The sequence below is a fragment of the Rousettus aegyptiacus genome, unplaced genomic scaffold (genome assembly GCF_014176215.1).
Source record: "Rousettus aegyptiacus isolate mRouAeg1 unplaced genomic scaffold, mRouAeg1.p scaffold_m13_p_4, whole genome shotgun sequence".
Classification (NCBI taxonomy): Eukaryota; Metazoa; Chordata; class Mammalia; order Chiroptera; family Pteropodidae; genus Rousettus; species Rousettus aegyptiacus.
Genome location: NW_023416307.1, coordinates 158,654,323 through 158,682,259, shown reverse-complemented (window position 1 = coordinate 158,682,259; position 27,937 = coordinate 158,654,323). Strand labels below are relative to the sequence as shown.

Here is a 27,937-nt window from a genome sequence, read left to right as displayed (position 1 = left end):
ATTGGCATGCACGTGACTGGTGTGCATGTGGTTGGCGTGTGTGTGACTGGTGTGCGTGTGGTCACCGTGCGTGTGGTCGCCGCTCCTGCCAATCCGCGGGCTGCAGGTGTTCTGGTCGGACAGCTTTTCTTCGTTCCCTTTGGAAGCGGGTCGGAGGGAGGACAGGAACCGTGGGCGCTGAGTGGAAAGGGTGAAGACGAGGTCCTCTGCAGACGACCCTGCTCGCCCGGCCCGGCGAGCGGCGGTGTGGGTCGCGCAGCCGGCCGGGGGCGCTGGCACCGTCGGCCCCGTCCTAGGCCACGGCATTTTAAAGCGTGCGCGTCTGTGCGAGGCGTCTGTGCGCTTCGTTCCGTCTGCTCCGAAACCAAACGATCGGGTACTTGACTTCAGACGCGAGTCGGCGACACGCCCCCATTGCTCATCGCGTGGCGTTTGCGCGTCGAGCACCAAGCACGGGACGAGTCGGTTGACCCCTGCAGACTCTCGCCGGTGGCCCGACGTCTTCCATTTCAGGGGTGTTATCGCCAAGTCGTGGTCTGGAACGAAACCCGTCCGGAGCCCCGGCTTTCGGAAAGGGCTGGAGCTGCACGTGCGCGAGGGCATGCGGCAGGTGCGCTCAGCGGCGGGGGCCGGTGGGCGCTGTCACTCGGCCCTGCTGTCCGCGGGGCGGGGCGTGCGAGCCGCGTCCTGCAGAAACGGAAACGGATGCCCCTGCCGCCCTGCCGCTCCCCACGCGGCGGTCTGAGGGCAGGCTCCCGCTCTCTTTTTAATAGTGTAGCGTGGAGAGTCACTAGCAGCAGGGGTCACATCTAGTTCGATATAACACGCGTGTTCTATAGAAAAATACAATCTCGACCGGGTAGCGGCAGAACCAGTCATTCGATCCGTGTGTCCAGTCCGGGTTTGCTGTTCTTACTGAAGGCAGGTTTCCTGGAACTCGTCTTGCAAGTCAATTCAGGACGCCAATTAAGAGTCGGGGCCAGCACGAGGCAATGAGTAATGGCCCTGACTTCCACTTATGTTTTGGTAAACCAAGTAATTTGTCTGTGGGAGATATACATTCTTAGTGCCTCGGCCTTATGTCCACTCTTTATCTAAATGTCCTCCGAAGGGTCAAGGCAAAACGGAGCGTATCACTTATTTCAGTGAGTCCGTCATTTATTTCCTCGCCTGCCCCTTCGACGAGTGGTACCCAAGCCTGGAGCACGGCTCCCTCCCCTGCCCACACCCCCCTTTCTCGCCTCCTCTTTCCTCTATCAAATCTTATTCTTCGAGAGACCGAGAAGAGTCTGTTCTAGCCGTCCTTCTCATTCTCGGTCACATGCGAAGCATGTCAGATGCTTTCTCCAAGGTCTTGCGGTGAATCTCAAGCACACATCCGTCCTCTGGCTGCAGCGTTCCTTCTTGGAAGAGCGGCATCGACGTAGGACCCGTTCCTGGCATCCGTATTTTTGAAAATCAAAGTCGTCCAAGTAGAAGTTGACTCAAGCGGAGGAGATAGCAGTTTATAAACAACTCATTCCAACCATTTCACACTGCACATGGGTAACTATGAGCAAAGGAAAGAGAGCAGAGACATATTTCACTCTCTAATTACTTGATCACAGTGAGTGATTGGACGGCTCCCTGTCCCCTCAGAGACTCTGAACTGTTGTTATTAAGACGAGTTCTGCTCCTCCAGGTTAGAATTCAAAAGGGAAACCTGAGATCCGATCACTGTACATTTTCCTGGCATTCCTTCCGTTAAGTTTTTGAACTTCTGAATGAGGAGGGAAAGCCTTTGTGTGGGCACGTATGTTCAAGAGACTCTCAAAATAGGCTGAAAGAAAGCTACGCCTTTTATGAACACACTTGCAGAGCTTTGAAACTGCCCTGAGAGAAGGCTGACCTGGAGCCGGTTGGCAGCCTGGAGCACGCGGAAGGAAGCCGTTCACTTTCCCGAGGCCCCGCTTTTAAGATCCTCGAAGAGCAAGCCGGCTGCTTTGCTACCAGCGGCAAATAAGGACGATGAGTAGATTTTCTGGGTCACGAGGGGAAGCCATAGGGGGAAGAGCCGAGCGCCAGCACCTTGCTCTTGAAACACTATTTTCCTTAGAAGGCTGTGCGAGGGGCTCTCAGAGAGGGCAACGCAGCGCAGACCCATGTGTGCCGCGGTGTAACTCAAAGGCGGCATCAAGTATCGGGGTCCTTTCCAGAAACACCCAGATCTGTGAGTCAGTTTCAGATCCACAGAGTTCAGCCGGGTGGAAAGTTTACTCAAACGCATTTTTCCATCCCTGTTTTTGAGCCTCTTCCTCTTGCTTTTAGGCTGACGCAGATGCAAAGAGCTAAAATCATTATCCGACTTCCCCAGTGACTGGTAATGGTATTGGACTTCATAAGCTGAGACCGATTGTTATTTAATTCACTGTTTTTAAAGACCTTGACCTGAAATCAATGTCCTATGCCGAACACATTAAATTAGCATTCTCAAATACGGATCATGGGGAGGGTTGACCCTGCCGAGGTGAGCTCGTATCCCAGTAGCACAGAGTCCGAGCCCAGAAAATTTTGCATGAATGTATATTTTAAGAGATCAAAGCCTAGCCATTCTCTGAGGTCGGCAGAAATAGCTCTCGTATTTCCCCGTCTCAGAAGTGCAGCATCGGGCATCACGCAGGGGGGCGCCAGGGCACGTGGCGTTCAAGGGACCTGCTGTGCAATTCAGATCTCGGGGGGCAGCCTTTGGCCAGTGCGGCCTTGAGAAAGTTGCTTGACCTCTCTGGGCTTCGGTTTTCTGGCCAGAAGACGTGTCTACCACGCGGATTTCATGTGCGCGTCGTGTGAGTCAAACAGAACCACATCCCGCCCGGCAGCCGGAGCCTGCACCGCCTGCCGATGTCGCGTGAGGAGGGACATGGCGGGTTTCTAAACCCGGGGGAGAGTCGCGAGGTGTGGGCATGGCATTCCACAGGGGGCAGTCGGGGGACCGTGCACGGCGCCTTTCCGTGCGCCGTGTTGGGACCGGTGTCGAGGCCACGCAGACCACTGCGGTGCTGCGTCATAGGCATGGGGTCGTGTGGATCGCACGAGCCCTTGGGGTCCGTTAGGACAGGGAATAGACTGGAGGTGGTAGGTCCGGGGAACCTACGGGGCAGTGTCAGCAGGTAGATCCCCAGACTCGAGGACGTGGAGACTCAGCTCCCCTGCGCCTGCGAGCCATCTGCCTTGGCTGTTGGGATGAGCTGCTGCTGCTGGTTCAATTGCAGCTCTTCAGATGGGCTTGTTTACCTCTTTCTTGCCTCATATTTACCTCTGGTGTAAAAACCCAGCCTCTGCTTGATGAGAAGTGTTTATGGTCCAGGGTATCTGGCTGGGGTGTCTGCCTGAAGCGCGCCGGGGCACTTGCGGGGCGTCTGAGACCTCCCCGGCCCCCCACCCCCGCCACCCTGCAGCCGGGCAGGTGCCCGGGTTTCAGAGACCACGGCCACAGGAGTGTTGAGAGACACGGATATTGATTACCGCCCACCCACCCATTTATTCATCAGTTCCCACACCTGCCCATCATAGATGTCGCGTCACGTAAGTCTCTTACAACACCGCGCGGCACAAAGTAAGGACCAAGCAGATGTTGGCGATCACTGTTGCCTGTGACACATAGGGACAGAGTAGACGTGTATGGCCGCAGGGGAAAGCACACCTTTCTAACTTAACATGAGTCCAAGGGATTAATTGTAAATAATAGAGACAAAAATAAATAGTCGTGAGGTTTGCCACCATCCGGGTCAACTTCAGTTAACATCGTGGCGTTTATTTTCCAGTCGAGCTTTGTCTGTTTTCCTCCCTCCCTCCCTCCCTGTCATGTGGGACCTGCGAGCAGGCTACCTGCTTGCCGAGCTCGCTCTGAGCTCGGGCTCCTCCTCCAGCGGAGTCCAGCAAGCCGGGGAGGGCGGGGCGGGGCGTGCGCCCCATCGCACCCCTCCTCGCAGCAGAATGAAAGGGTCCCCCTTCCCCTACTTACTTATGGAGAGACCGTAAGTGATTGCGTCCTCTCGAACTCCCGCGTGGACGTCCTAACCCCCGGTACGTCCCGCCGTGGCCTCGCTTGGGAATGCGGCTGCTGCCGAGGGGGCCAGCTAAGGTGGTATGAGGTGCTGTCACCCGATCCGGTCTGACAGGCGCCCTGGTAGAAGGAGTCACGTGGACACAAGGAGGCGCCCGGGGCCCGCCATGCGCAGACCGGACGTCCGCCCTGCCGTCGGAAGCCACGGAGACGCCCCGCACGCCCGCGGCCGGTGCCGTGGCCTCAGGCTTGCCCTTCCGGGTCCGCGGAGCGGCGTGGCGTGCGCTCTCTGTTCAGGACGCCCCGTGAGCCAGTGCAGCAAACTGCGGCGTGGCTCCCCTTCCCCAGGACTGCGCGAGCTGCGCTTGGTCTACTTAGCGGTGGAGTTGGGTGTGTTTCTTTGCCAGTAAGACCGTTTCTATGTTGTCTCTTAGTAGCTTTAAGATATAGCTGCGCCCTGAGTTTAAATGTGCTAAGCTATTCACAAAAATGTGGTTTCATGTGATAACGTGTCCCTAACTTATGCTGACATTTGAAAGTCTACAGGCTGATTTTATAACCTGATTTAGATTTGACGGTAACTATGGTTCTTGTTAATTTTCATAACCGTTGCTTTGCATACTTCTGTTTTATGTGATAGTTTAGTTTTTAAATTGCCCAATTTTTAAAAACAGGACTGAATAACTTAACAACAAAATTGAATATAATCCCTAATGGCAGTCATTTGTGTGTGTGTGTGTATCCACACCCAGCTTTTGCCCACATTCATGTGTACTTTACACATTTCTAATTGTGACAAACGCACATGTATGCATACATTGTTCTGCGGTTTGTTTTTAAAACCACTGAAGCATATTCTGTTTCCATGTTATCTTTATGGAATGTTTTGAGTTACCATGCAATATCCTATAAAATATACCTTAAATGTTATTGATGCAACTACTCCCCATTGTTGAACACTTGGTTTCCTCATAACTTTAAGCTTTTGGAATTTATATACTGCAGTGCCTGTGACTGTCCTGAGCAAGGAAGAATACCTATTTGCAGAATAGGTAAAAGGTTATGACGTTCTGTTGATTTTCAGTAATTATTTCCAGAAGGATTATCCACAAGCAAAATAACAGTGAAATTGACTAATTTAGGATGGCAATTTATTCTTAGAATTAGCATGAGCCCGCAGAATAGAAAACAGTAATACAGGGATAAGATTTAACTCCAGTGCTAGATTTTAGTCATCAGAATCCTAATTTCCTGAACGTATCCCGCACCTCGTCAGGCGAATGCTTTAGCTGTTTTTGTGAACCTTGGATTTCTCCACCTCTGCAACAAAACACTTTGTGTTTAGGGTTTTTTATCAATTGGTAGTGACTACTTTTCAGATATGTGTCTTGGATAAAAAGCAGATTTTTCCTTAGTTCACCATCTTTATTACTTTCCCCTTAATCTCCACCTGAGATAATAATCTTGAGAACAAAAGTATTTGGAAATGCCCTAGGCATAAATCCCCAAAGAGGTTTAAAATAAGAAGTCTGTGCTGTTTACACTCAGAAAACAAACTTTGGCTCTTTGTCCTTCAGCACCTGGGCCTGATGCAGAAACCAGTGGGTGGTCCCATTTCCGCAGTGCGATTCCTTTTTGTCTTCGTCGCAATAAAGGGAAACGTCTGAAATTAATAAGTAGGCACGTTCCCAAGCTTCGCTCTCTGACGCTGAATGTCTGCATACTTCAAAGACTATGTAGCATTTTCGAGAGAGGATACTGTGTGTTTTTCCCTCCGATAGTGGATACGAATCGATGGGAAACAGTTTGCATCAGGAAATGCTATTTGCGTACTATAAAGTGCCACTGCTCTCCCGACCCTTGCAGCTTAGGGCTAGGAGGAAGCTTAGCGAGATCCCGTTTTTTTTTCCATGCAGAGCCAATAACTATATTGAGAGGATGTCTTCTAAACAAGCACGCTTCGTCTGTTTAGAATGAGAGTGGCAGAGGAGGAGACGACACACACACAATAACCTTCATCACCTGCGCGGGAGTGTCAGGGGTCAGGGGTCATGTTCCGAGCTACGGAGAGACTTGGCCAGCCGTCCGGCCACACCACCGCCGTGCCCGCCCGCAGGCAGCCCGTTGCTTGTCGTGATTAGCCATGAGCTCGCGGTGTGCCATGGCCGAGTTTTAAAACGCACCCCATCCTAGTCCGATTGCCTGGAGTTGCATCATCTTGCCTGACGCCACACACCTGGGTCGCCAGTCAGTTTGTAAACACGGGTCTTGTGGGCGCTGAGCGGCGACTTCTCTGGTGACAGTAGCAGGTCCTCAGCTGCGGGCAGAGGTGTGTGGCTGCAGAGCAGGGGGCAGGGGAGGAGGGGGAGAGGCGAAGCTGTGTTCGTTCTGCGTGACCTCCTGGCACTGGATGTCACAGACGCTGTGTGCTGCCGTAGACGGTTCCCCGGTCACACGAAAAATGGGTGTTTCCGTGTGCTCTGACCGTTGTCTACAGAATTCTAAGTATAAATATCTTCAGACATAATATAGCAATTCCATAAACATTATAGTTTAATAATCAGCAGCAGATCAAAAGATATTCAGGGCCAATTAGGAGGAAAAGAGATTTTTTTCAGGGGAGGATGACATTTTATGCATTTTTTTCTTCTAGAGCCATGATTTATTAAGCAATTTATACTTATATAACTTTGTGTTGTTTTTGTTAACAGAGTGGAGCTAAGGTAAAGAGAAGAGTGGGAAGGGAGGGAATGTTTGGCATTATCGATTAAAGGTTGCACGCATAATGATTTCTGTAAGTGCGGAAAAGCCGAAACAGTAAGTTAAGACTACGGAGCATCTATTTCGCAGACGAGGGATTTGAAACCTGTGAGATTTCTCGAGTCCTCACACCGCGGGAAATGGAGCCCATGTCTCTGTTTCGTGGGCTTACCACCTGGCTTCCTACAGCCGTCTCCCGGGGCTCGGGACCAGACTCGGGGTGCCGGGGGAATGGTAACCTGTGCGTGCATTCAAGCTCGGTTCAGTTTTGAAAACTCTCAGGCAGAGGACCTCTCCGTTAGCCGCCGCGCGAGGCGCCTTTCGAGAGTGGCGCTGCAGGTACGGAGTTGGGGTGCTCTAGGCCGCCGCGTTTTCCTCTGGCGTGAGACGCGGGTGCAGTAAGTAGGTGGACAGGAAGCCGCAGGTCCTTCCCGTGTCCGTCACTTTCCTGCACCGACAGAACTTCTCGGGGTACTGTCACCTCATTGTGCAAGTGCGTCACGAGAAAAGCACTTTCTCCGGCGTGAAGGAGTGGGAGCGGACAAGCAGGGGTGACGTGGAATTTGGGGGTGCCGCGGGGTCCGGGCGTGCCACGGGGTCCGGGGGTGACGCGGAGTCCGGGGGCGCCGCGGGGTCCGGGGGCGCCGCGGGGTCCGGGGGTGACGCGGAGTTTCTGACCACTCAGCATCACTTCCTTCTTGTGAAGTTAGTAAGACAGGAGGTAAACTTTGGAACTTCCAGACCATTCGCTGTTCATGACGCTATTTATTTTACATTTGTCACATGTAATTTTCTCAGGATGCCTGCTATGACCTCTCCTAGACACTTGGTTTAAAGTTAATTGGCAGCCAGTGGCAGCGGGTAGAGTCACTTAAATTCGCTGAAGCCAGCACAGCGGCATCTACCAGAGTACATGTCAGACGCTTCCAAAAACGCCAAGGGCAAAACTCTGCGCCGAGGGCGGCTGCGTGGGCGGCCCAGCCGGGGGCCTCCTTCGGCTCGTAATGAGCTTGGGGACACCATCTTGCCCGCCTGCCCAGGTCTCCACGAGGCCACCGGCCTGGGCGGCATGACTCTGTCTCTGCAGAATCGAGCCTTGAAACCAAAGGGCCCTGCCCCGGTGTTCGCAAGCGTTTTAAAACAGCCACGTGGCGACGCCTCGTAGGTCGTTAAAACCAGCAATCCGTGCGCAGGGTGCTGAGGCGAGACGCACGGCCTGCAGGCTCCCGCCGGCCTGCGGGCAGCAGCGCCCGTTTCTTGCCGGCCAATACCACTGTAGCGACATCGTTTTTCTTTTTTTCATTTTCAGCCTGAATGTACCTGTACAGGCAGGTTAGATTATGCGGAGAGTCATTCTGTTGATAAGATCATTAAGGGTGATAAATTAAGATCGGGTGTGTAATAGCCACCAGCTGGCCTCTCGGCCGCCAGCCGCATCTCCCGGGTCAGTACGAAGCCTGCAATTATACTGGAGCATCTCCAACAGTCAGATAAGCAAAGCGGGCCTTCGCGGGCCCAGGCGAAAACGTCTGATTGCGAGATATGATTTAAGGCCGAAGGAAGAGAGGCAGCGAAGAGTCCGGCCAGGGAGGGGGAGACCCTCCTCAGCGAACAGGCCGGGAGCCCCCTCTGCGAAGAGAGTGTAAATAAGGAGCAATCGGCCGAGCGCGGGCCTTCGGCGCCGGAAGCTTCCTCTTCATTCCTGGCGACGTGCCTGGCGGCACCGGCGCAGGACGGGTCTAGCTGGACATCACGCGGGGAGCTGCAGGGGGTGCGTTTCCAGCTGAGGTCGAGGGCGGCGAGACCGTCCCCCAGCGCGAGGCCGCGGTCGCTGTTGCTTCTCTCGCAGATGGGGTGCAAACCGGCTCTCGGGTCCCGTGTGGTCCTGCGAGGTGTCCCGGGGGGTGGGTGACAGGTCAGGATTCTGGAAGGGTCCTCGGCGTCCTCTGTGGAGCTGGAAGGTCGTCGGGCAACACCTGACCACGCCTGTGTTGTGCTGCGGGTGACCTTGAACCGCCCCCACCTGCGGCCCTGTCACGGCAGTCAGTGCGTGAAGACAGCCGCGGTGAAGGTCATCGGCGTGGCCACGGGTCAGCTCTGTGTGTGGACGCGCCCATTTATTTTAGTGGCTGGTTGGTCCTGGAAACCAGGTTTTTGGGTCAGCACCAGAAAATACAGGGCTCACCGGCTACTGTTGCTTTGAGTGCAAGGGTGGGTGTCTTTCAGCCAGAGGTAGGCACACCACACCGCGACCCACACGCGGCTGGAGCAGAGCCGCACATCTGACCCACGTTCGAAGGGGTTGCCAGGTGCACACAGTGCTGCTCACTCAAAGCTCTCGGGTTCAGAAAGGACCTTTTCTAATCAAGCCCAGCGGGAAGCCATTGAGTAAACTAATAACCAGGCATGCTGTAGAAAGAGTTGAGCTTAATTAAGTGCTGTCATCTTGGCATCGGGCCCCATCAGCTGAGACCTCCGAGGTCACCAGGGATTCGGGCCCTGGGGGGGGGGGGTGGTCACGCCGGCTGAGGGCTTGGCTCTGGGCTCTCCTGCCTGGAGAGATGTGGCCAGTCGGAGCTCGTCCTTGACGGCCTGGCCCTGTGGCTCTGGCTGTAGTCGTGACAGAGCGGAGAGCGGCCGAGACCGTGTCCCTGCTCAAACCACGGGCCCCGGCGTGAGCGTCGGTACGCGGAGCCCATGGAGCAGACCACGAGAAGTGTTTGTTCGCAAATGGCCCGAGGCCGCTCTGGAGTCAGGACGCTGCCCTCGCCGCTGGCTGACACACCTTTTCCCGTGCGTGCCCAGTGTGCGAGGGATGGCGTGACTTCGAGCGTTGTTTCACCTACGTACGTGAAGAAGGAAAGGGCTTGCCCGGCTCTGCGCAGCGGGCTGGCGCCTTTCTGTTCCTTGGGGGGGGGGGCAGCTCGGTGCGGCGGACTCGGCGGCCCTGTGCCGAGCAGCGAGCCTTGCCTGTTTCGAATGTGTCTGTCCTGTGTTCCAAGGACACATAAGCGAATCCTTATACTTAATCTATCGAATTATAAATTCGTAAACTTTTCTTAATATGGTTGTGCGTGTTTTAAATACTAATACAGTTTATTGCGATCCTAATATTATCAGATTAAGGCTTACTCAGAGACTCCCCTTCCCCGTGTTCATGGTTGTCCATGGCAGCCATTAGCGGGCCCCTTTTTTAAGAATTATTCACAGATTGGTCTTAAGTATTTTGTAAAATGATCTTCAGAGCCTCAGCCCTCCTTAGAGAGGCTGGGAGGAAAGATTATCCTTTGCCATCATCAGCAGACTGCGGCCACCCAAGCTGGTTCCACCAAAAACAGTTGAATGGGGTATTATCAACCATCAAGAAATCAACGTAACAGTCTAAGCGACTTCAAAATACACTTTGCTGGGCATCGCGGTGAGATTCCAAACACACGAGACCTCAGCACGCCTCGTCCCCACGCACAGTTCGCTCGGGCAGAGAGAACAAGTGCAGCTTGAGCCCCGCGCCGGCGTCCAGAGATCTGGAACCGTCCCTCAGATGCGGGCGGTGCCACAGAGCAGCACGCGCGAAGGAGCGCTCGAGGCGATGGTCCCGGAGACCAGGGGGCGGGAGTGGCCGGGAGCTGTCTGCCGCGGAGGCGAAGGGGAGGAAGTGGCCTCGAGGGGTAGTTAGGGTTTAACTCGAGTCCCCCGAAGCAGAAGAGGTGTGCCGACTTGCTCGGCCGTGGAAGCAGGGGCGTCCGGCAGCGCGGAGCAGGGAACGCCGCCCGGACGCAGCAGGCGGAGGTGCGGGGAGCGGGGGCGGCAGGCTCGGGGAGACGTCGCGAAGACCCCGCGTCTCCCGGCCTGGGCGCCTGGCGAGCGCGGGCTCCAGACCGCTGATCTGGTGCCTCTCGGAGAGCTGGGGCATGGGAAGTGCTTTCGGGGGCGCGTCTTCGTGGCGTGAATGCGACGATTCGAGGGGAAGTGGTCAGTAAGCGGTGAGGGGTCCAGGGAGTCGCGCGGTCAGAGGAACAGGCGGCAGGTGTGTGCGGGGGCCGCGGCTGACCTCGCACGCGGCTCGCACCTCGGGGCAGTGAACCCAGCTGGGTCTCCATCCTTCTCAGGTGGGAGGATGGTGGCTCCCCATCGAGGGCCCCAAATCCACTAAAAAGTCCCCTCTTCTCGAAGAGACATGCAGATCAAGGCAATCTAGAGAAAAAAGAATTCTAAAAAGTGGGGAAGCAAATGCTGGGTGTGGATCAGGCAGACCCTTGAGCTCCCTTTTCCTCCAGAGCGCGGTGGAGCAAGCCGCGAAGTTTAGGAGAAAAACCCTTACCGTTTAGTGGGGACCCATCTCAATCGAGAACCAGCGCGGGTTTGTTTCTCTGACACCTGGTGCAAAATTTCTCGTGGAGAAGGACTTACCTGGGCGGTCCAAACCATGAGGATGGCAGGGGAAGGCAAGTGCTCGTGTGCATGCGTGTGCACATGTGCACGCGTGTGTGCCCGAGTGTGCGGGGCCTCTGCGCACACGCATGCACACGCACACACACACACGCACACAGTCTTTTTCCTTATTACTCCAGGATGGTCATGGATCAGGACGATTTGCAATGGCCCAAAACATACACACATGAACGGAACCCTAACCCCGTGTGAGAAGACAAGTGGAAGCAATTATCTCTGTCACCGATATTACTGTGACGTGGGCACAGGCATGTTTTTTAAAAAAGGAAAAGCGCTAACCACTTCCCTTCGTGGCACTGTCAGGAGGCGTGCGGTGGACCGCCGGTTGGCTCCGCACCAGGGGGCTGTGAATGAGCCCGCGGGGAGGTGCCCCGGCCCCTGCCGGAGACGCCGTGCACGCTGGTCACCCGCGGTGCACGTCGGTCATCCGCCCGTCCGCAGACCTGCACTCCACCTCGGTTCCCGTGACAGTGCCCCCACGAGCCCGGCGCATGGCCGGCCTCTGCTGGCCGTACTGGCCAGCCACGCTTTTGTGTTATAGTTCCTTCCTTTCGTGATTAGTACACTTCCTCATTCGCAACCTACATAGCGTCTTTGTTTTATGAGAATATCAAAGAGTAAATGAAGATGGGCGAAAATGGATGCTCAGAATTTCTTGCTCCCTGATTCGGGCCCTAAGACAAGGGAGCCTTCTCCCTGGCCCAGAGGACAGAGCTGTCTTCACCACCTGCTCAGGCGCAGAGAACGGTTTCCTCAGCGTACCAGGTGAGGGAGACATGCGTGAGGTGTCTGAGTCCTGAGGTAAGCGAGGCCACAACCCTGAACACCAAGCCCTGCTCAACGGGATTCCTGGATCGGGGCCCCAGTCGATGAAAACTTGGGGCGCTTTTACCAACATAGCAGAACCAAAAGCAGGAATGTTCCTGTGTTTTCGCAGAAGCCACGTAGAGGAATGCTGGATTTCGGGGTGTATTACAGGGGGTTGATGGAACAATTCCAGTTGTTCTGGCATTTAAAGGTGGAAAGTCACTCAGGTGTAAGAAAAGGTGGACTCTGCCGTCTGTGCAACGTGGGTGGATCCTGGGATGACCATGCGAAGAGAAACAAAGGAAGAGCTGAGAACCTAATGATTTCACTCACGTGTGGGAGGTAAAACTGAAAGCAACCCACAGACATGACAGACAGACTCACAGACACGGTCAGCAGTTCAGCGGTGACCGGACGGAAGGGGGCAGGGGCAGGTAAGGGTGAAGCGGGCCAGACACACGGCGACAGAAGGCGATTTGACTCTGGGTGGTGCACACGCAGTGCAATGTGCAGACGACATGTTACTGCTGTCCACTTTGAAACCTGCGCAACTGTACTAACCAATGTCGCCCCAGTACCTTTAATTTGAAAAAGGTAGTTCGAAGAATCAAGCCTGCAAACCGGGGCCCGCGGGTTTTTGCTGGGGGCACTTCGCCTGCCCTGCGGGGTGGGGGGCGGGGCTCCGAGCACGTCGTAAGGGATGCGGCATCTGTACAAAGGACGGGCTCCACCTGTCAACGAGCTTCCCTCCTGCGAGAGGCATCGGCACGCAGCTACACCAAGTGCTGGGATTCAGTACAGGAAACGTACAGAAAAGGTGCTTCGTTGTCTGGAGCAGCAGTCGTCACTTTGACCCGTGAGCATCTGGAAAAGTCGTCTCTTTAATAAAAGGTGACGGTGGAGCAGATTTAATTTTGAGAAGTGGGGGATGGAGGGAACCATCAACGCAGAGCCGTGTGCCTCGTATGATGTACAGCGAGCTCACGCCCGGGACCCCGATTGGGCCGAAGGCAGCTGTGTGCCAGGCAGACCGGGCGACGTGTGTGGAAAGTCGGGGGGCGTTGCACTGGCGAGGGTCCGACGAGGAAGCGGCCGGCCTCGCAAGGCTGCGTGTCGAGGGGAAAGGCGGCCGGCGGGCGTCTGGGGACTGCAGCCCCACCCTAGTCTCGGCCGCCTGCTCCACGGGGACGCCCGGGAGTCGCGTGACCTCCCGGGAATGCTCATCTCGGCCTAGAAAATGGCGGCGCCGGGCGGAAACCAGCGTGTCCCTCGCCGCGGTCGTGGGCAGAGCGCCTTTCCTGCGGGTGCGGGCGGGGGCTGGGTTCACGGGTCGCGCGGCAGGGGGGCGGCTCGCTAGTGCGTAGGGACCCTGTGCTGCCGTGTCTTTGAAGGGACGGCCCTCGCTCGCCCAGGGCTGCTCGCTCGGCGAGAGGAGCGCGCGCGGGGGGCTCCCGCGGGGTGGGGCGCCCTCCTGGCCCCGCCGCGCTCACGCAGCCTGCGCTGGTCACAGCGTGACCCCCCGCCTGAGGCTCTTGGTTTGTTTCTCTCATTTCTCACAGCACGTTCGGGCGAACTCGTTCCTGTGCGATCGGTTAGTTTGGCCATGCGTCCCAAGAAAGACAAGGACGCGCAAAGTGAAGGTCTCTCTTTGGGAACTGTTCATGGGCTGCCTTAAAATCGGTCGACTCCTTGTACGTTAAGTGTTCTTACCATGAGAAATAGATGGACAGACGACGACGATGATAGATAGATAGATAGATAGACTGACAGACAGACAGACAACAGATAGGTGGGTAGGTAGGTAGATTCACATGCAGATGCAGATAGATAAATATCAGCTATGGCTTCAAAAATGGGTCTAGTGGCTTTGAACAGCCTCTCCCTGGGGATCCGATTTCAAACGTGACAGTTCGCAGCGCACAGGGACAGAGAGCAGAGCCGAACACCAGGAGCGATGTCCGCTAGAAGTTTCTGAGAGATGAAAGATGTGAGCAGGGAGGAGAGAAAGCAGCTGACAAACAGGGTTTCAGGCCACTGAATTACGGAAACAGAGAATGCTCTTACCTCTGCAAATGCACGTCCCCAGAAGTCACCGTTAGCTGAACGACTTCTTTCCATTTCACTGTTTTCTGTTCAACTAACGGCAAATAGGTTGATTCATGCAGTTTACAATGTTGAACATGTCTGGAACCAACCCGATGTTTGAGTTAGTTTAATTGTATGGATTAGCAATTGAAGAAACAAACAAAAACTCATTTCTACTAGGAATTAAAGCTATATGTTTTAACTGCTGAAGTGGAAAAAAAATCCTCAGATCATCTGACTATCCTCTGCATTGTACATGAATTAATACTTCCCTTAGGTCAAGTCTAGATCACACACCTGTTCAGCCCGAGTCCTGCATGAACAAAATTCATCTTTATGAAGTACTGTCGCTAATTTAGGGTACTGGATTTCTTCGAATTCTCAAATACAGGTTCAGTTGTCTCTAGTGAAATTCCCAGTATGTTAGTGTTTTAATAAATTACCTGTGAGGTAGTTTAAGGTATTCGTTTCAGAATTCTTTGTGGTAAATACGTCTATACTGGTAAGCTTTGATTGGCTAGTTCAAGAACATGTCTTAAGTAGTTTATAATTAGGATTTCAAGCAGAAACATGTTTTTCTTAGTTCACATTTCAGCCCAGAGAATACTGCTGCTCAGCTCGGTGGTCGGGGGAATGCTGCAATGCTCCCCAGCTCCCTGGATCATTTCGACCTGCATTTGTATGACACATCGGCAATGTGTCCTCCTGGCTTGGGGAGGCCCTACAGGAGGCTTTTATATTTAAGCTTAAGATCATTTCTGTATTCTGGGGACCAGCAAGTGCCTTCTGCATGTGGCGCGTAGTACATTACTCTCCAGGCCAAGCGATCTTTGTCGCAGCAACTCAGCCCAGCTGCTGTATCGTGAAAGCAGTCACAGACAATGCTTTAATGAGCAGGCATTGTGCTGTTTCAATAAAACTTTATTTACAAAAACTGGTGTTGGACCGGGTGTGGCCCTTCGATTGCCAGTCTTTGCTGTAGGTGACAGACATGTCTCAAAGTGAGTGCCGAGGAACTTTTGTCCTGCGAGATATTCAGAGATAAAAAGGGACATCCAGTCAAGTAATTCTGGGAAAGGCCCTACTGAGTAGCTCTTCTCTTTGACAAATTCCATGTTATCTTATCGAAGGCTGTGAGGCCTCTTACAGTGAACTGGCCTGCCTACTTTGGTTAAGTCAGATCCCCCCAAACAGATGTGATCTTGGAATTTTTTTTATCATGTTAACTTTTAAACGTATTTGAGAATCCACGATTTAGTATCAGGTTTCCAAACTGATTATTTGACTCTCTATAGCGGTTATCATATACATGTTTTTATTGAAATCTTTTTTCAATCCCTAAGTCAGCTTACAAATTCTGGTCCACAGAGGTAGCCAGAGTAACATTTTAACCTTCTGAACTAGTTCTGGATAGTTTTCTGATTATTAATTTCTTAGTTTCGATTTCTATGACTCCTTGATGGAAATGCGAGCTTTTGAACTTTCTCTGTCTTTCCATCAGTAGTTAAATGTGTTACAGATTAAACCGATTCAACGTATATTAGCTGTGTGCCTACTCCCCGGGCACACTGGCGAATGACACAGACCTCGTCCTTCTGGGCACTGACAGTAACAAAGGGATGAGGACCCAAGTCACACTGTGGCGTGACAGGTGCTCTGGCTTGACGGCTCTGGCATTGTCAGCACGGCGGTGGAGGACGAGCCGTCATCAGGGCGTCAGAGGGGGCTTCCGCCGGGCGTTCGTCCGAGCACACGCTTGAGCTCGCTGCGGAGAAGCGGGGAGAAGCAGGTAAAGGGAGAAGGAGGTGCTGCCGCCAGGTAAAAGGATAAGGATGTGTGCGCCAGCTCGCGGGGTGACGGCGACGCAGCCGGCACCGCGGAGCCGGTGGCCGTGGAACCGAGCGGTGTGTCCTGGCCTGCGAGGCGGTTCGGACAGGCGGACAGGTGGGCACGGCAGCTGGGGCACGCTGGCAGTGCGGTCACTCGGCTATGCTGGAAGGCGGGGCACGGCCCGGCGGGCGCACGGCTGCTCGGCCGGGCCAGTCATCTCGGGCTGTGAGAGAAGCCCCCGGGGGCTGCCGGCCGTCACCTGCTGCTCCGGGTTCCCCCTCAGAGAGTTAACGCGCTCCTGGGCCTCCTGCGTCAGAGAGCAAAACCCCAAACCAGGCGGCTGCCCCCCCCGAAACCACCCGCTTGCCGTCGTCCGCAGGAGCCGTCTTCTCACTTGCGGGCATTGGAAAAACGGTGCAGCGTGACTCGCAGCAAGTCTGTCCAGAGAGTCCGAAGGAGACTTGACTGCATGTTTGTAGCTGGACCAAAGAGGGGCTCCTGTAGAGGCCAGGCGAGGGCGTCTCAACAGAACAGAAGCAACGCCGGTCCCTCGTCCCTGCCCTGGTCCTCTGACCCTGGCCATCGCGGCTGCCGGACTCGTCCCTCTGCCGTGCGAGTGCGGGGACACGGAGCCTCTCTGGGGAGGAAGGGACGAGAGCCGAGGGGCGCAGTCGGTCGCCACAGGCCGACGCGTCTCACGGCGGCCGCCCCGGCCGCGCTGGCGGGCCGCCTCCGCGCCGAGGACACGCCGCGCACACAGCACTTCCGGTCGGGAAGACGCCGTCTTGCGCTCGGCCGGACACGGGGGCCCCTCATTGTCTTCACCGGGCCGTTCTTCTCCACCCGTCGAGGTCCCCGGTTCCCGGTCAGCTACCGGGTGTTCCTCCGGCAGAGGGTCCACAGGGCAGTGTGAGGCGCGGGCAGACCCTGCGCCGCGACGCCCCACGGGTCGGGTGGCCGCTGACGGAAGGTCACACGCACGTGAGCCGGGTGCCAGGACCGTGTCCCCGAGCGCTATTGGCCCGTTCGTTTTCTTCCCTTGAAAGTCCTGCCCGGAAGCTCGCGGCTGGGACGTAGCGAGAGGCGGGCGGGCGCGAAGCTTGGCCTGTGAGTCGGCCCAGACTTCGAACGGAGCCAGGGGCTGGCGTTTCCCCGACGCCGGCCGCGTAGGCCTTTCCTTCGTCTCTGCCGTGTCTCCGAACCAGCCCGCGTCTCGGAGCGTACGCCCCGCCTCGCCTTAGAATTCTGTCTCACGAACGTTTTCGTAGGTACTTCAACTACTTCTCAGTATCTACACTTGCTCAGACGGCTAATTTAAGGAGGAAGTTGGATGTCATGAAAAAAAAAAGCGTGTGTGTATCTATATATACAGCCTCACAGCTATTCCCACTTTTCTATTTTCTCCTGTCTTTACATAGATCTCACATTTCATCGCGACAAGCGCGCAGTGATAGTAAACAGGAAATCGAGGGAGAACCTGCGTGCTGTGCTTTGAGCACCCGAGTCGCAGAGTTCTGGCCCCATCTTTCCCTTCGCTGAGCCGTGCAGGGGAAGTCGCTGCTTTTCCCGGCTTCCTTCGACTTCCGCGGTCTAATTTTAATTAAATCGCAGCAGAGTCGCAGCATCGACTGTAGGGACTGCAGCCAGAGTCTGTTTCTTTTCACATGATTTTCCCCCAGCCATTGTGTCTTCTGTGAACAAACTTTTGTGACCTTGCACTTCCTCCGGAAATAACGCAGCAAACCATAAATATAACATCCACACGGGTATGATTCCTTTCAAGGATGGTAGCTCCACTGTTGTTATAAACAAACAAACAAAAATGTTTTGTTTTGTTTTTTAAACAGTCTGATTTTCAGGCCAGGAAATGATCAATGCAGTGTTAGCTTCATTTCGAAATAACTACACACATAGGAAAGTTACAGAAAGTGGTCCGGGGTTCCCACACGCCCTTCCCTCTGGTTCTCCGAAGGCGGCAGCATCTTCCGTGACCACAACGCAGCTCGAAACCAGGGAGCTGGCGTCGGGGCCGGGCGGGCCACGGCGCCGCAGCCCGATGGCGATGTTTGCCCGGTTTCTGCGAGCGCCCCGTCTCTCCCCCGGGGCAATCCAGAATCGCGCTGTTTGGAGCGCTCATTTCTCCTTGCTGTCCTTCAGTCCATGACAGTTGGTTAGTCTGTCTTTCCTTGCCTTTTGTGACTTGACACTTTGGAACATGCTGGTCAGTAATGTTCTAGAATCTTACTCAGTTGTCTGATGTTTTCTTGGTGACACTGGGTCTAGGCATCGCTGGCTGAGAGAATACACCCTAGGGCGACTTTCAGGGGTGAGGTTAGCCCCGATCACATGCTTACGGGGCCCTTGGCTAAGTCTCTCCACTGTGAAGTTATCATTTTCACCTAGCGGTAGCTGTAGACAAAGACACACGTTTCTTCTAAATTTACTGAAGATTGTAAACTCCCTACATGCTCTTATGCCTCAGTTTCCTGGCTTAAAAATTATTACACTGGAACCTAACCCTTATCCGACCAGTGCCGTAAGGATTAACGTACCGTCCTTTGTCGATTCTCGGATAAAAGCCACTTAATAACTGGAAACGGTCGCCATCGCATTTTCAATGAGAACATAAATAGAATGCACAGAATTAGGTTGCAAGCGTGTGCTCATTTCACGCCCAGAATTCCGGGGACATCTGTTCCGTACGTGACAGGCCAGTGCTGAAGTCCGCCTGCCCCCGAACCAGCCAGCGTTTGCACAACGCGGCCTAAGCCAGCCTGATTAAACAAGGACCGCGTGTGTCACGAGCCTCCGCTTTCAGCCGCTGAACCCACTAGATGGGTCACCACCCGCTGGCAAGGGCAGTTGAGAACTTTTTTTGAACTTTCACGTCGACAGTGTACGCCGTTCGCGTAAGGGGAGAAAGTCCCGTGGCTGCGGACGATTCCGGCACATCTGTTGTAATCCGGTCCCATTGGTGTGCACCTGATGACTGTCCTTGGCAGTGTACAGGAAGGCGGCTTTTGCCGACGGGCTTTTTGTAAACCGGCTTTCCGCTCTGTTCCCATTTTGGGACCTCAGTGCTCAGGGGAAAGTGGCCGCTCGCCGGGGGAGGGGCGTGGAAGAAGCAGGTCCCGCTCACTGCCCCAAGCGCCACCCGCCTGTGCGGCAAGTGGAAATGATCGTCTCCCTGACTCCTCAAGGTGGCGTGAGGACTGGATGACCTGTAGAAAATCTTTGACTATCATAAACGCTCAATGAAAAAAACAAACAAAACACGGTGCCCTCGTTTCACTCTCCCGTCTCCCGTGCCTGAGATGCAGACTCGCGTGCACAAGACGAGGAAGCGCAGGTGAGCGCTCGCTTCAGCAGTTGTGTTAACACGCCTGGGACTTCCGGACACTTCCGGACACTTCCGGACGAGCCTTCCGCACCGCGGAGGGACGCGGGATGGTCGTCAAAGCGTCCGGAAGCATCCCGTCGTCGGCTCGCACTCCCGGACTTGAGGGCCGTGACCGAGATGCGCCTCTCGGGAAGGAGCGTGGGGTCGCGGGCTCCCCGACTGGAAAGTGCTCTGGAAAGCTAACTCCGTGGCGACGAGACTTCGCCGTGGTGTCCGGCGCCTCGCACGCCTGCAGGTGCTCAGCAAAGGAGCTCGGACGGGTGGTCCCCCGTGGGCCAACGTGATGCTTAGTTCACTACGTGATAGCACAGGACCTGGGACGCACCCCGCGGTCCCCGCTGCGCGAGAGGCAGGCCGTGACCGCAGGTCCTGGGGTGTCAGTTTGCCAGAGAGGAGGACAGCATGCTGTTCCCAGAGGCCACTCGTTACTCCTGAGTCTCCCCGAGGTGAGGCAAAACCCATGTTCAGATTGGCTTATGGTGCTAACCATTTTCCATTCATTAGCTCTAAGGCTTCTCTATACACTTCTGAAGTAGGTTGCAACGTCTTCCGTTTATAGATGAAAAAACTGGGGGATCAGAAATAGCCATTCTAAAACAGTTCAGGTATTGGATATTAAAAAAACAAAAAAAAACAAAAAAACAAAAAGACACCGAGATTTGATTTTAGATCTGTTGTTAAGGCCACGTGTGCCCCCGACTCCCTGGTGCACTGGACCGGCTGTCCCCCGCCCTGACCCCTCCCGTATGGTATTATTGCCCCCCCCACTAGAATAAAACCAGACTAATGAGGGTGGACTGTTTGTCGTCCGCCTTACTCATTGCTGTATCACGTGGCATTTCCGTTACTAGAATTTCAGTCAATAATTTGCGAGTAGAGGACGGAACATAAAAGATTCCGGCCCTTTTATTTCACCGGCCTCTCATACCTTGTGCATTGCCGTTTGTGTTCTGGCCTCGTCAGGGGCCGGAGGGGTAGACGGAGGCTCTCTTTGAGGCCAGTGGATCTCTGGGCTGGCCGTCCGAGCCACCGGCGAGCTGCGCCCGGTGATGGAGGGGCTGGGGACCTGCACCTCCCCACGCGGTGCATCCGAGTGCGAGCTCTGAGCATCACGTGCCTCTCGCCGCTTAAATCCGACACCCGACATGTCAGGGATCCGAGTGCTTCGTGCTTACCTGCAGCCCCTCCTTCGCTGGGGCAATTCAGAACCGCCTGCCGCTGTCTGTGTGCGCTGCACCTCGTTCACAGTGATCTATGTGGGAGGCCAGCGGAGCTGGCACCCTGCGGCGCCGGGGAGTGAGCAGAAGGAGAGCGGACGTGAGCTGCCTGTGGGGAACCGGGTTTTCCCGCCCCGGGGGCGCGGGCCTGGAGGAGGCTGGCGGAGTGCACTTCTCAGTGCTTAGAGAGCGGGACCGAGACGGAGTCTGTGGGCGGCACCACCCCTCCCGAGTCCCCTCCATCGTCTCTCCCGTGACGCTCGGGGCGAGTCCGGTGGGTCGCGGGGTCCCCCCTCTGGTGCAGCGTGCTCCCCGCAGCCACGCCTCACCTGAAGCCGGATGCTTCTGGCGCCCGCCCATCTTCTTTCCCCCAAGTTCATGGCCCAGAGCCATGTTCAACTTTTTCTAGCAGAATCCAATTATAAAGATTTCCTCTTATATTTCTTTCAACTACCCTGATTGTCCATCACTGTCCCTTTACCGAAGAATAAAACGAGGCTGGCGGAGGTTAAATGGCTTGGCCGAGGTCGACGGCTAAATGGTGTTGTCGAGATTTGAACCCGGTTCGTGTGATTATAAAGCTAATGCTTTCAACCACCACAGAGCAGGCAAAGGAACTTTTACTTTACGCACAAAGCCTGTCGATGTCGTCGCGTCTAGCAGAGATGCTGTGTGGAGAGGACTCTGGGGTGCCCTTCCTGCGGGGAGGGGTGCCACACGTAGTTAGCCCCTGCTTCCCTCCAGTGGGAGGAGCCCATGCCCACCATCGATTTCCCGGTGCGCCTTCCGCTCATCAGACCGTCTCCTCCTGCGGTGTGGGGTCTCTGTGTTGGCGACTTCCTGTCTTCGGCTCCCGTCCACTTCCGTTCTCGTGTTTTCCGCACCGAAGGGAACGCCGTGCTACAGGGAAGACGCAGGATCTGAGACGTGCTCCCAGTAAGAGGGCAGCACCACGTATTTGGGGTGCAAGTGCCTGTCATTCTCGTAAGCCTGCATAGTGAGTGCGTGAGAGAATTTTAATAGGGTGGTTAAACGTCCTCACGCCGAAGTCAGACTTCCGGGGTTCATTTTGGGAGTGAGGGGCTATTCCACGCCTTGGCGATGGTGGTTACATGGCTACACAGAGCTTCGAAATCTCGTTAAACTTTCTTCTATAAAGAATGTGTATCCGCGTATGTAAAATAGACTTTGATAAATTTGGGGGGGGGGCATTCAGAGTTCATGACTTCCTGCCTCCATTAGTTAACAGCTTTAATGAAGGGCAATGTATTTAATCCTTAAAATGAAAATAATATTGTTCTCCACCTTGAAGTGGTGTTTTAAAGACTATGGGACCCGATCCTTAATAGGAGACCACTCCGTAGTAAGTGCTCTATAAACAGAATCCGTTACTTATCATTAGCTCAGTTGTTATACTTCCTACCTTTACATGGCCCCCAACGTTGTTTGTTAGTTTCATCACACGAGCTTTCCTGTCGCGCATCAACGGCACACGTCCTACTGGAAAGTCTCCCAAACGTATGAGCCTCATATCCATGGACGATGACCTAACACATAGCTATAGCTTTGAGCACATGGCTTTTCTGTTTTCAACGAAACGATGCTAACAGGGAAGCCATGTCCATTACTTTTTCCAGGGAGCAGTGGAAATGCTTGGTATCTACGTGCCTTAAATGCGCATTTATGCAAACCCCTGAGCCGCGAGCTGCATCGGAGCAAACATCCTGAAAGCATTACACGTGACGCCAGCTTTATGACGATGACCATGTGGTGTGTGCTTAGGAACCTAAGCAAATGGAGAAGAAGCCGTTAACTCTGGAGAAACCCAAACACCACAAAAAGAAAGTTTAAGTCGTGTACCCTGGAGCTCAGTTGAAGAACCATTAACCAAAGTAACCGAGAAAACTAAATAAATTAACCAATTAAACTAAATTCAGGCAGCAGTAGCACCAGGAATGTCAGTGTGTGTGTGTGTGTATGTGTGTGTGTGTGTGTGCGCGCGTCTGTCAGCGGGAGTGATTGTATAGGGAGCTGAGTTATCACCACCCGTGTAAGAAACGGACACACAAGACTCACAGCTCCAGGAGTCGTGGTATAAGCACGTTTATTAACATTGAGATACACACCATGAACACAACCTGTTTCCCCCAGCAGCTGTTCCCGAGGGGAAGCAGGAGTAAATGTTTAAGCTCTGTTTATGTTTTACTTTAATACAAGTGAAAAATAAAACTCTGAAAATCATAGTTAGGGAGGGCTTAGCAGAAACTGTTAATACAGACATGTATCTGTGGCTCGAAATTAGATTCCCGGCAACAGCACCATGCACAGATTAAAAAACGGTGCATCTCCGTCAAGTTTGATGGATGGGAAGATGGTGCGTTCTGAGGAACTCCGAGATGCCTCACACGGCTCTAGTGATGACATGGGCTCCGTGACGACCGTCCATCGGCTAATCGTGCATCTTCCAAGCACACCGCCTTCCTCCAATGGGCCGATGACATCCGGGCCTTCGGTGACCTGCCCCTCTTTGCTGGTGGAGACACCCGCCCAGCGGGTACCTAGCAGGGCCGCCCCAGGAGCCCAGTCACTCCGCATCTTAGCCCAGCAGTGACCTTTTGAAATGCCACGCTGTGGTGATCGGGGTTGCCTCGGCTTTTTAAAAGATGGTCCCCGCAGTGGCAAATACAGAGATCCCACATCAAAGTAGAATACGGCTTGATAAGGGGAAGGGGTAGCGAGAAATCGATGGTGGGTATACACTCCGTGAAGCTTCGATAACAGATTTTTCAAAATTAGTGTGCGCAATTCTCTTGGTTCTCAGAATGCGTAAAAGAAACCCTGAGGCGAGGAGATGTTAGCCAGCCGGCTCTCGTTCCAGAGGATGTCTGCCCAATGTCGTCATGTTCCTGGTTAGAACTGCCCCATGGGGCAGACACGGTATTTCCCAGAATGCCTTTAAAAACGGGGAGTCTGTCTGCCCGTATCATGCCTCAGAGCCCTCTGTGATGTGGTCCGGATCAGCCATCGAGTCCGTGAGTCTGAGCTACACGAGGGCCTCCGGCTAGCGGCTGCTTCCCTCTCGCGGTTTTCCGCGCGGGGTTTCCGGACCCTTCACCCCTCTCCTCTTTGCACCGTTCCGTCCGCACTTCCCGATGCCTGGGACAGGCGGCCCAACACGGGGAGCGAAGCGGCACCCGCTTTCCCAGCATTCCTGGCGGACTGTGCGCCCCGCTGTCCACCGAGGCAGGGGGGCGCCAGGGAAGCCCCGGTGGAAACGCGTCTCTGCCAAGGAGGAAGGAGGCAGACGCAGCACGAGGAGAGCCTCCGGGAAGCTCACCTCATTGGCTGGCGTGACACGGGCTTCCGTTATCCAGGAAGAACCCGCCCCCATGACCTTGGGAAGGACAGACTGTCCGCGCTACGCCCTTGGCACGTGAACTCACTCGGAGAGTCAGCCATCTTCCATGCCCAGCCGAGTCGTCATACCCTCGCGGGCAGAGACCTCGACCTTGACTCTGAATTCTGCGTATTACCATGGCATGATGGGCACTCAGTAACTGTCCCTTGACTGACTGAGCATTAAGATTTTACTGCATGCCATTTCCCATCGACGTGATTGACAGGTCGCTTCCCAGGGAGGCTGAATTTCTCTTGCTTCGGTTCTGTACGCTGCATCTCGCCATCGCAATTGATCGCGCCCCTCATTAGCTAATTGCAGAGTTAGAGTTTGCTAACTCTACGACTGGGACCTGGGGGTGACCCTTTTAAAAAACTCCTTCCTTAAGAATGGATGCGCCCTAAAGGGTAATTAGCAAAAAAGCAAGTGTTCGCGTGGAAGGGGAAGAGGGACACATCCACGGCCGTGGCGTCACAGGGAGACTTCGGAGTCGGCCCTGGGGCCAGGGGGCCTTCTGGCAAGGCCTGAGATGCGCTTTTGCCCGCCGGGGGCTGGCTTGGCCTCTGCAGAAGGACAAGAAGGGCAGAGTTAGAAAGGCGTCGCCATCAGGACTTCACATCTTGCTTCAAAAGACAGCGTTTTGTTTACGTTTCTGTCAACACCATGACTACACACCTTCCACTCACAAATACGCGCCTTTAACTCAGACGACGAAGGTACGGAAGCGGTTGAACACTTCAGTGACCTTGACTCAGGCATCGAGTCAAATGGAGACGGCGGCCAAGAAACCAAGACGGGCCGAGACTCGGAAGGGGGCCGCCCGTGGAAGGCTGGGAAAGATCTCGAAGAGCAAAGACGTGTCGTTAGAGACCAGGGCCGCGACCACCCACACCCTCGTCGTCCCAGGGACCACGCGCGCGTGCGAAAGGGACAGACAGGGAAGGAGGCTGAAGGGAGGGCGGTGGATTCGCCTGGAGTCCGGCGCTGGAGGAGAGCTCTGCGGACACCCCGGGCGGCCGGCCGGACGAGCGACAGGTCGCAGAGCGAATTGGTCCTGACAAACCTCTGGAGGCAAAAGTGACAAACGTCCGGGCTCGTGCCGAGAAGGGGGGGTCTTGGGAAAGACGGTGACGCTGGGACGGATAGAAGGCGGGGGGCGGGGGGGCGCATGCGAGGGGGGCCGACGCCCCGAGGAGCCACAGGCCGAGTGAGCAGGAGTGAGCAGGCCCGCCGAGGACAGGACGGTGTGCACGCCGCTCGGCCGCGGTGGCCGGACGGCCGGGCCGACCCAACGGCACGCGGCGGCGCCGCGGCAGAGGAGGCCGCAGGCCTCGGGGCGTGAAGACGCGGCGGCGAACACGGGCTCCGGCGGCTTCCGGACGTCTGAGCTTGGGAGCGGCCGTCAGCCTCTCACGGTCTGGCTCCGCGGGGCATGGTCTTGTAGGGGACGGCGATGTCCGACTCCAGGGTCGCTGCGGAGGTTAAGTAAGGCACGGGTGTCAGAGCGCGGGGTAGGTCCGCAGAAGGCGTCGGTTAAGTTTATCCTTCCATTCACGCGCCCAGCGTCCATGGGCTGCCTGCTTCAGGCCGTGCGTGGTCCCGCGTGCCTCTGAGATGTCAGTGGGTAAGGCAAAGATTCCCTACGTCGTACAACCTGAAATCTACTCGGGATGGATTTGAATCCGAGTCTAAACAGTAATAATAATTAACATTTGCTCTTGAAACGTGTCAGCTGACCCTCGCGGCACATCGGTGAGGAAAATCGGGCTCATGGCATGGCCCCCTGTCCACAGACAAGCAATACACATGTCCCCAAGGAGTGAGGGGATTGTCAACATCGCAGGGCTAGTGGCAAAACCAGGAAGAAAGAACTCGATGGGTTTGATTCTGGGGCCCTGTGTCCCCACCGTCTGGCTTGCTGCCACGAGCCCTTGACAACCGTGTCGTGAACTCGTTGACCGGAGGAGGAAAGTGGGGGGTGGGGAGGGGACGCGTTCTGGGCTTCTGGGGACAGCGTTTAAGTCACGTCCCAGTGGGGAGATCACGGGTGTGCCCCGTCTGGTCGTCCCCGCCCCCCTCGGAGCCGTCAGGGCGAGTGCACACCCCGCGATGCACGTCCCGGCTGTCTGCGGGGCGGGTCCCCGCTGAGGCCCTGCTGTTCTGAGCAGGGACTGGTGCTCGGTGCCGCCCCCACGTCCTCGCCGGGCCCTACGGCGAGCCTGCCGCTTCGTGGACGGGCCACTGAGCTGGAGCGAGACCAGCACCTGGGCCTGGGTGGCCGACTTCCCCCCTCTCCTTACCGGGCGTCGCCGTGACCCGAATGGCCTCCGTGCCCAGCACCACGCCCCTGAGTTGTCCTGGTCACCGGGCTTGGAATTTCCTGGCTTTCCCTGAGCTGTGCCTCTGTGTCTTTGAGGCGCAGTGCCAACGGGCAGCTGTGTCGAGAGGGTTCCTGGGGCCCCGCCCCCCGACTCTCCACGTGCCCGGGTCAGACGGTGTTCCTTTGTGGCTCCAGGGCACTGCACTTCACAAACGCACAACGCGCATTGTGCTGTAGTGTGACGGCCGGTTGTCACCCCCCCTGCCAAGTCAGCCGTGTCGGGGACGGGGCTCGTCCCTCCACCGCCGCTGCACGCCCAGCGCCAGGCACGGCTCCTGCCACGCGGTAGGGCACCAGCTTGTCCGCTGGGCTGCATTAGAACGACTTGGATTCCAGCAGGGTTTAACTCAGGGTGCTAAGTTCCTGCTGTGAATTCCTGGGAACCGGGGACCCTTAGGGGTGACCTGGACCGTGACTTCATCCTGAGCACTGTACACGGGGCCTTTCACTGTGGCTGTTGGTGTCAGAGCTGTTCGAAGCCTTGGAGGCTGGAGGGGCTTCGCTCCGCGAAGCGACTTGTGAGCATGTGCTGTAGATTTCCAAGTTATTCTTCTCCTTCTGGCCCAGCCCGAGGAAGCCGTCTCACAGCTCAGCCTCCTCTCCAGCATTCAGAGACTGAACCCTTGGGCAAGGTGCAGACCTAGCTGAGTGCACTGGCCCTCGCTCCGCCCCCGCCCCCGCCCCCGGGGTAGACCAGACAGCTCGGAGCCACGGGGCTGTCCATCACGCCGCCAGCCTCGGCCCGGCCTGCAGCTGGCTCTCTGGCTGTGGCAGAAACCCTGAAACTATGGCACTCTGTGTCCCACATTACAGTGCTATGTGAGGTTCACGAATCGTCAGCTCGTCTCGGAAACCCTGCCCCTCGCTGCCCACTGGACAAATGACCGTCGAGACTCCATTTCTTCTGACAAGGGGTGAAGCTTACCGTCCTGCGTGTGAAGAAATGCCGATGGGGTTCCGGGATTCCTCCCCCCCAAAAATCCCCAGGCAGGACACGCACCGTTCAGAGCGTCGCGTCATGAATTAAATCTTTGTCGTGTAGCCGGGTACGTTTCCAAGCTCGTTTTAATTGCTTCAAGAAACTACTTAACGTTGTAGATCAATCCCCGGGACTGAGATGACATTTCCCTTGCAAAATTAATTATTAATACCATGATCATTTGCTTAAGACGTTAATAGATTTCATTGATCAGCACGTCCTGTTTATCTAAGGTGGTCTGATCGCCGTGCATGTCAGATGGGGACCTGGACACATCCGGTTAGAGAGGCCGCTGGCTCTCGGCCACGTCAGCAGCCAGGAGTTCGGTCCCTTTTTGTCTTCAGCACGTGTCAAGTTCAGCTTTATCGGGAGCTGAGCTACCAAAGGGCACAGAGGAAGGGGGGCTCCTGCCGACGGCTCTTCGTGTCCTTTCGGCTGCCGGCCAAACCCAAGGCTCCTCGGTGACCGGGGTGTGACGGTGACCGGGGTGGGAGACGGTGACCGGGGTGGGAGACGGTGACCGGGGTGTGACGGTGACCGGGGTGTGACGGTGACCGGGGTGTGACGGTGACCGGGGTGTGACGGTGA

General features: G+C 55.4%; 1 protein-coding gene across 10 annotated transcripts in view; it reads left to right on the top strand.

Moving 5' to 3' along the window:
- CNTN4 (contactin 4) overlaps window positions 1–27,937 on the top strand; it is a 637,177-nt gene that overhangs the window by 283,097 nt on the left and 326,143 nt on the right. The window contains exon 1 of one of the 10 annotated variants that reach the window (XM_036220054.1): window positions 27,350–27,810. The exons of the other annotated variants lie outside the window; for them this stretch is intronic. The gene's annotated coding sequence lies outside the window, so the exon portion shown is untranslated. Of the gene's footprint in view, window positions 1–27,349; window positions 27,811–27,937 lie in introns of those variants that run through there. 10 annotated transcript variants of the gene reach the window in all.